This window comes from Eriocheir sinensis, chromosome 10 (genome assembly GCF_024679095.1).
Source record: "Eriocheir sinensis breed Jianghai 21 chromosome 10, ASM2467909v1, whole genome shotgun sequence".
In the NCBI taxonomy this organism is placed as follows: Eukaryota; Metazoa; Arthropoda; class Malacostraca; order Decapoda; family Varunidae; genus Eriocheir; species Eriocheir sinensis.
In genome coordinates, this window is record NC_066518.1 from 10,688,583 (window position 1) to 10,696,082 (window position 7,500).

At 46.7% G+C, this 7,500-nt stretch overlaps 1 long non-coding RNA gene across 2 annotated transcripts in view; it reads right to left on the reverse strand.

Annotated features, from left to right (window-relative positions):
- LOC126996587 (uncharacterized) overlaps nucleotides 1-7,500 on the reverse strand; it is a 233,883-nt gene that overhangs the window by 149,903 nt on the left and 76,480 nt on the right. For both annotated transcript variants that reach the window (XR_007751270.1, XR_007751272.1), the window contains exon 2: nucleotides 5,574-5,630. This is a non-coding gene — a long non-coding RNA (uncharacterized LOC126996587). The remainder of the gene's footprint in view (nucleotides 1-5,573; nucleotides 5,631-7,500) is intronic.

Sequence of the window (7,500 nt, forward strand, 5' to 3'; positions counted from 1 at the left end):
CCGCGCCGCCTCAGGGCTCTACTACTTAGCATCTCGAGCACAGTACATACGTTAGGTCTAATGGAGGGACATCCTAGCAGTAAGCAGCAGTATCCTAATTACTTGTTACTCTGTCCTACTGAATATCAAGCAAATTCAGTAGGGGATATACCTACTGTAGTGGTTCTCTGCAATCATATTTTATCTATCACTCGCTTCTTTCTCTTCTCTTCTCTCTCTCTCCTCTCCCAATCTATCTATTTTCTCACACCACAGAGCACTACAACAATAAACATCACATTCACCTGCAACACAACATAAACACCACAAAACTTAAACAACACTCAAAACTATCAAAACACAGCAAAATCGAGGCACCCATAAAGCTAACCTGCCTTTCCTTCGCTTTACACTCTTCCATTTCTCTCCGTTTCGGTGGTATGATTTAGCAGGTTAAGATTTCTATTATTCTAGCTCTTGGAATGCTACGTCCTTCAACGCAAAAGACTGAGTGGGAGAGAGAAAGAAAACACAGCTCCCCAGCATCCCCAAACCAGCAACAAAACACTAACACAGCGATTCCCAGGATGATACAGAACCTTGCACGGCACATACCACGTCACGGACTCCTCCTCCCTCACAAAACACTCTAAGAAGCCTCAACACTTCATCGTCAAGGCGTGGAACAAGACGTGAAGCACAACATCCTGCGGCTCGTCATCTCCGCACCAAGGCCACGAACAGGTTCACGCGGGGACCACACGCGGGACACCTCAGACGGGACCACACGCGACCACTGTCATTTCTTACCTAATTAGCGTCTGGTTAATTGTTATATACCTTGGTCAGCTATTATCTCATCTTCCATGGACTCCAGAGCAAACGTAAAAACCTGCACCAGTTGGGAATAAAAGGAAAATAAGGTAGGAAGTGAAACAGGAAAGTCAGTGTAGCTCTCCTGAATCTCGGATCGTCCGGTGTGGTCTTGTGCCCGTTTCTATGGATTCTGTACCATGGAAGTTCGGTCAGCCCGCGGTGATTATGAGGTTTAATGTCTTGGAATGTACATGAGCAGGACACGTAAAATGTATAAAGCATTTCCTTATTCCTTGGCAGTGTATAGTTCGTGTGGATGATTTTTTTTTCCTCTTTTTTTTTACTAACCTATGATAAATTCTAATAGTTTTTACCTCAAGAAATAGTATACTTTTTTTTTCAGTTTCCGCTTCCTGACTCCACTTCTTTCATCTTATTCATGTATTTCCTTTCCGGCTTTGCCACTCGCGTTATCACCAGCTGACGTGTGATTTCTTTGCAGCGAGTGATATTACAACTTAGCAACAAGAGGCCAATCCTGAACATAACGAGAAGGGGATTTCCACGATGTATAAAGACCATGCGCGAGTCCACACAGTTCTTGGCTATTGGTTTGGCATTTTGGGCTTGTTGTTGGTCAGTCACAGCGGCTGCTTGGTGTGCACATAGGCGGTGTTGTGAGAGAGGCTGAGATGAGTGCTGGAGACGGACGGAGAGCTGCTGGGCCGAGTGAGCCATTTCAAGGTTGTATGCGGAGCAAGCAGAGGTATTTGCGAGGAGTGGAACGAACTTGTGAACTCGAAAAGCGTTTTGTGGATAAACTGGACCGTGGCGCTACGAGAATCAATTAGATCAACAGTACAGTGGCTGCGATAGAGTACAAAAGATTCATTGTGTTACTTGCACTCGAAAGGGGCGCTGGTGTTGGTTTAGGAAGCCGAGGAGTTGGGTTCAATCATGATTCATTGAGGAGCCTCCGCATGCACGTCCCGATGAGTGGTAGCATTAGGGAAACGGTGGAAGAGGGAAAGAAAAATCACCCGAGCTCAAACCTTTGGGTACGAATGCGACTCTGGCAAAACAAAAATGAAAATGCTCGAAAATTAATGGGTTGAAAGTCGAATACGAGATCATAAAGAAAAAAGAAAACGGTTAGCATGCACTAGTAGATAAGAAGTTTAAGTTTAGTTTAAGTAGTGCATGGTTCATCAGTGTGCTTAGATTGCATGAAAGCGTGAAACATGAACCAATGCGACAAAAGGGCAAAAGACTTCACGTGGACCATTTGAGTGAAGAAAGCGTATACACCAAGCACAAATAGAAAAAAAAAAACATAAAAAAACTAAGACACGATGTTGTGAAAGCAAACTGAAAAATAGAAAAGACAACTTCGTGTCACCAGAAACTCATGGAGGCTCACGAACACACAATCGATTAAGTTCTAAGCCTGTTGCTCCGGTTACGGGGACGTCTACGAAGATAACTGACCGTCGTAGCCCCAAAGGAAGCTTGTATAGGGTGCAATAAAGTGTTTCTATAATAGCTTTAAAGGTGGACAGAGGATGTAAGCGTAGCACGAGTCTTCTTGGGTGCATGATAGTCATCTGTTTACTTTACTGAGTTCTGGATGTCAGTGTCCTCCTCCTCCTCCATCTCCTCGCTCTTGTTCTTGTTCTTCTTCTTCTTCTTCTTCTTCTTCTTCTTCTTCTTCTTCTTCTTCTTCTTCTTCTTCTTCTTCTTCTTCTCCTCCTCCTCCTCTTCCCTTCTGTCCCTCTGTCCATCTGCGCGTCACCGAGGGGCCATTAATAAAGGTGTAGGGCCAGCGGTGGTCGGCGGCGCCACCTCCACTGTTTGCCTTGTGGTTCCGGGGCCGCAAAAAACAGCTATAATTAGAAGCCAAGGTGTCTTTACGAATGATGTGGCGGCGGCGGCGTGTTTGGGTCTGCGGCAGCGTGGTCAGATGAGTGTCGGGAAGTGTAAACGAAACCAACAGTGTTTCTTCTTTGTGGCGGTGGGCGGGACATCAATCTCTGTCTGCCGATGGTGTGAGCGATGTAGCAAAGCATAACTCGCCATGACGGATCCGCCTTCATTCCTCCGCCTCCTCATAGGTCGGCATTCTTAGACGCTTCCTTCTCGCCCATCAATCATTCCCAAAGGCCAAAATTGAGGATAAACGCGTCCACATGAGTGTTTCCTTACATTCATTGCGCAGTGGATTCGTCGAACTACCACCAAGGCCATAAAGCTACCCATGAATGCGCCCACAACTCCTACGAACGCCTTGTTAATTATATGTGCTTGGGCGACGAAAGAAGTTTTAAAAAATGGCCCTCAGTCCTGCCCGCCCCGCTTCGCTCGCCCGCAACACCTGCCCGCCGCCAACACTTGTTCATTTTATTTTCGGCCTCCTGTTGTGTGAGAAAACAAAAGACCGACTCAAGACGTGTATGAGACGCATCATATTTCTGGCGTGACGAGAGCCGTGGCGTCTCTTAAGAGGTCGTGACCACCATCATTCCATCACTGCCCGCCCCCTTTCCCATCACCAGCCCCTCCACCACCACCATCACTACCACCACCACCACATCTTCTTCCTCCTCCTCCTCCTCCTCCTCCGCCACTCTGCCACCACTCCAGGGTCGCAGCGAGAATTTCACTGTTTAAGGAATTTTGCATAATGAGGCAGCCATTTGGTAGTTTTGTTGCATCTTGGTAATAATTGATGCTACATTAATTCGGCAGTGTTTGGTTTACCCCGCAATCCCCGAATAGATGTTGTGTAACTTGCAAATCAACTAATTTAAAAATAGTCACATTCCCCAGTATATCATTAGCAATGCCGAGGCCGTATTTAAACACGTTCCATTAACTCGGAGAAATTTTAACTTCTACAATAAATCTTTCCACAGCGTAGGGTCACGAACAAGTAAAACATTTATTGCCGCCCATAGAATCCACAGCAAAACAGAAGAGGCCTCGAGTCTGCGAATATAAAAACACATGAAAAAGAAAAAAAAAAGGCTCTTCATGCGCGCACACATCATTTTGGCTTCCCTCAGAATCAGGGAAGACAACGCATGATTCACGGGTTTTTACAAGGAGGCGGCGGCGGGCTCCTCCAGTGCTGAAGAACCTCCCCTCCAACACACACACAGGCACCAAAGCGTTACAAGCAGCATGACCGAGTGTCTTCATAATGCCATTTTTCACCGGCCGGCAACTTTCCGCGGTATTCATATTTTAAGCTCCATTTGTGCATCATCATCTTACTCTTGCCATCAGACCCCCCCCCCCCCCCCCGCAACCCCATGACACGACAGGCACACGATATTCAACTAAATACAGTATCACCCTCCCACCTTGACAAGCACACAACGCAAAAACAAGCCCGACAAAGAACCCGGCCAGTGTGGTGGGTGGTTAATGGACCCCTTAATAATCACCTGCTAAGGGGCTCTCATTACGACGCTCAATTAGTTCTTAATCACGAGGCGAGATCTGCAGCGCCACGCCACTTAAGGGGAGCACCGCCGCGGCACCTCTGTTGTGGCAGTAACTAAGGAGGTGCTGTGGCCTTGCTCCGACCCCGCCTGCCCCACCCTGCCCTGCCCAGCCTCGCTTCGTCTTACCCCGTCCTGCCCAACCTCACCTCATTCCCGTCCTGCCCCGTTCTGCCCCACCCCGCCCTGCCCAGCCTCGTCTCGCCCCGTCCTACCCAACCTCACCTCATTCCCGTCCTGCTCCGTTCTGCCCCACCCCGCCCTGCCAAGCCTCGCCCCGTCCTGCCCAACCTCACCTCATTCCCGTCCTGCCCCGTTCTGCCCCACCCCGCCCTGCCAAGCCTCGCCCCGTCCTGCCCAACCTCACCTCATTCCCGTCCCGCCCCGTTCTGCCCTACCCCGCCCTGCCCAGCCTCGCCCCGCCCCGTCCTGCTTCACCCGCCTCTCCCCGCTTCGTCTCGCCCCGTCCCACCCAGAATCACAGACCGATGCAGAAATAAAAACACCAAAAGTACAGAGATTTTCAGCTACTGAATATCATATTCCAAGGTAAACATAATATCCAAATTTCGAACCTCACTCTATAAAGAGGAAAAGGTATCAGTCGGGCCATATCATACACATAGCTGACAGACCTAAGGATGAATTAAGTCCGAGAAATTATGAGCTGGTCTGCTAAGGGATTAATTCAGTCCAGCATCGTGGTGTAAATACTTTCTTTTTCTGTGTATGTCTGTGTGAGCTCACCTAAGTGCGTATATGCTTGTGTGCGTGCATGCGTGAGTGCGCGTTATATATATATATATATATATATATATATATATATATATATATATATATATATATATATATATATATATATATATATATATATATATATATATATATATTTGTGATTGTCTGTCTATTTATCCAGTCGTCACAAACATTACTCCCTTCGCTAATTCAAATCGTATCCCATGAAGCGTTACACCCACCACCACCACCACCATCACCCTCACTACCTCCACCACCACCACCCTCACTACCACCACCACCACCACCCTCACAACCACTACCACCCCCACACCGGCACCCACACCCGCCGCCCCCGCCACAACGCTGCCACGCGGGTCCAAGGGCGCCGCGCAAAAACGAGGCATTACGTAATCTTCGGTGCAACTCGAATTTACTCTCCCTACAGAAACCTTTTTTTTTTTATCAATTCATTTGGAAAATTTTTACTCTACCTTTTACAAGAAATAAAATCCTGGAATGACACACAGACACACGTACCTTTCCTTGGGTCCTGACGGAGGCGTCGCCGTCCTGCAATAATTTCCTTCCGGTTGCCTGGAAGAGAGGAAAGCCTTATCATTGTTTGCTTTAAGAAACAGTAAGAGGAAACCACAGCAATTATCATTTCATACGATGAGTAGTTTTCCTGTATTATTATTATTATTATTATTATTATTATTATTATTATTATTATTATTATTATTATTATTATTATTATCATTATTATATTCAACACCACCATTATCTTCATGAACAAACTAGGCATTGCTGGGGGGAATCAGCCATGAAGGCCAAAGTAAAAACAGCCCGCAAAAAACTAGCGCATCGGACAGGCCAACAAATAGGAAGGGCCGCGTGTTTGGGGCAAAACGGAGAACAACAGCGGCGAGGCGGCAGCTGGGAGGGGAACAAAGCAACGCGATAATCAACAAGCGATAAAACAAACCGATGGTCGCCAAAGAACCAAATTCACATAAATTCATTCTGGTTACCGAGGATACTGATAAATTAAGACGAACGACCTGCAGAGTAAAGGGAAAGGAAAGGAAAAAAAGAATCCGGGGAAAGAAAAGCACACGAAACGAAAAGAACGAGAATGTATATAAAAATCGAAAGCTTGAAAGTGTGGAAATAGGAGGAGAGAAATATTGGGAATTGTAAAATGAACGCCGCCAGTACCGAGGAAATAAAAACTGTGGACGGATTAAGATGCAAGGCACGTGGAGGAGCTTATGACGAAGGGGAACAAAATGGAGGGAGAGATGAGGAAGAAGAAGAAGAAGAAGAAGAAGAAAAATAAATAGAACAAAAAACAAGAAGATGAAGAAGACGACGGTAAAGGCCCAAAATGATTCTTATACGAGTTGATCTTTTTCTCAATGCCTTAAATTTCTTCTAACGGCAGTTGACTAGATTCGAGAAAAAAAAATCCTGGCAATGTTTGTGCTAAATCCCCTCACTTGAATCAGCTGAGCGTTATTTCTGATTATCGAGGCATTTAGGAACCTAAAATACTGGGAATGATTTCCGTTACCAAACTTTTTTCACCTACTCGAATATCTATATCAAATGGACCGTATTGGTTATACAGACAGCGCCATATGTGGCCACTCAACTCTAAGCTGTACTTTCCATAGAGTTCAAGTTATAGACTAGAGTGCGTCAGAAGCTGTCTTCGAGATACACGGCCATGGTGCCGCCATCGCTCCAAGCCAAATATGTCAGGAAATCGGGTAGAAGTAAAGTGTGTGCAGTCATTGGCTCGGAGTGGTGGCGGCACCAAGGCCTTGTATCCTGGAGACAACCTCAGATGCACTCTAGTGCATAACTTGAATTCTATGGAAAGTACTGCTTTGACAGTTCACCGAGTGGCCGCGTGTGGCGCTGCCTGTATAGCCAATATGGTCCATTTACCCGTAGTCTAAACATTTTCCAGTGCACGAGTATCCCGATGAGGTCTTTCACATACAATATAAACAAGGATATGGAGGAAGAGGAGGAAGAGGTGGAGGAGAAAGGAGAGGGAAAAGAGCAACAAGAGGAAGAAAAGAGGAGTAAGAAGATGAGGAGGAGGAGGAGACAGAGGCGAAGACAGAGACGGATAAGGTGGAGGATAGAGGACACTAGGAAAGACCAGACATAGAGGAGGAGGAGGAGGAGGAGGCAAGGAGGCGAGGGCACGGAGGGTCGTCCTGGAGGGTATCGTCCTCACACCTCACTAACTTCCAAATGAGAGGCCGCAGCCGGACCCGGACAATGCTATTTTATCACTGACTCCAGTAGCCATAAGAGGCGGAGAGGAGGAGAAAGAGGAGGAGAAAGAGGAGGACGGGAAGGACGAAAAAGACGAAGATGAGGAAGGGGACAAAGATGAGGAAGAGGAGATGGAAAAGGAGAAGGAGAAAGAAGAAAAGAAGGAGGAGGA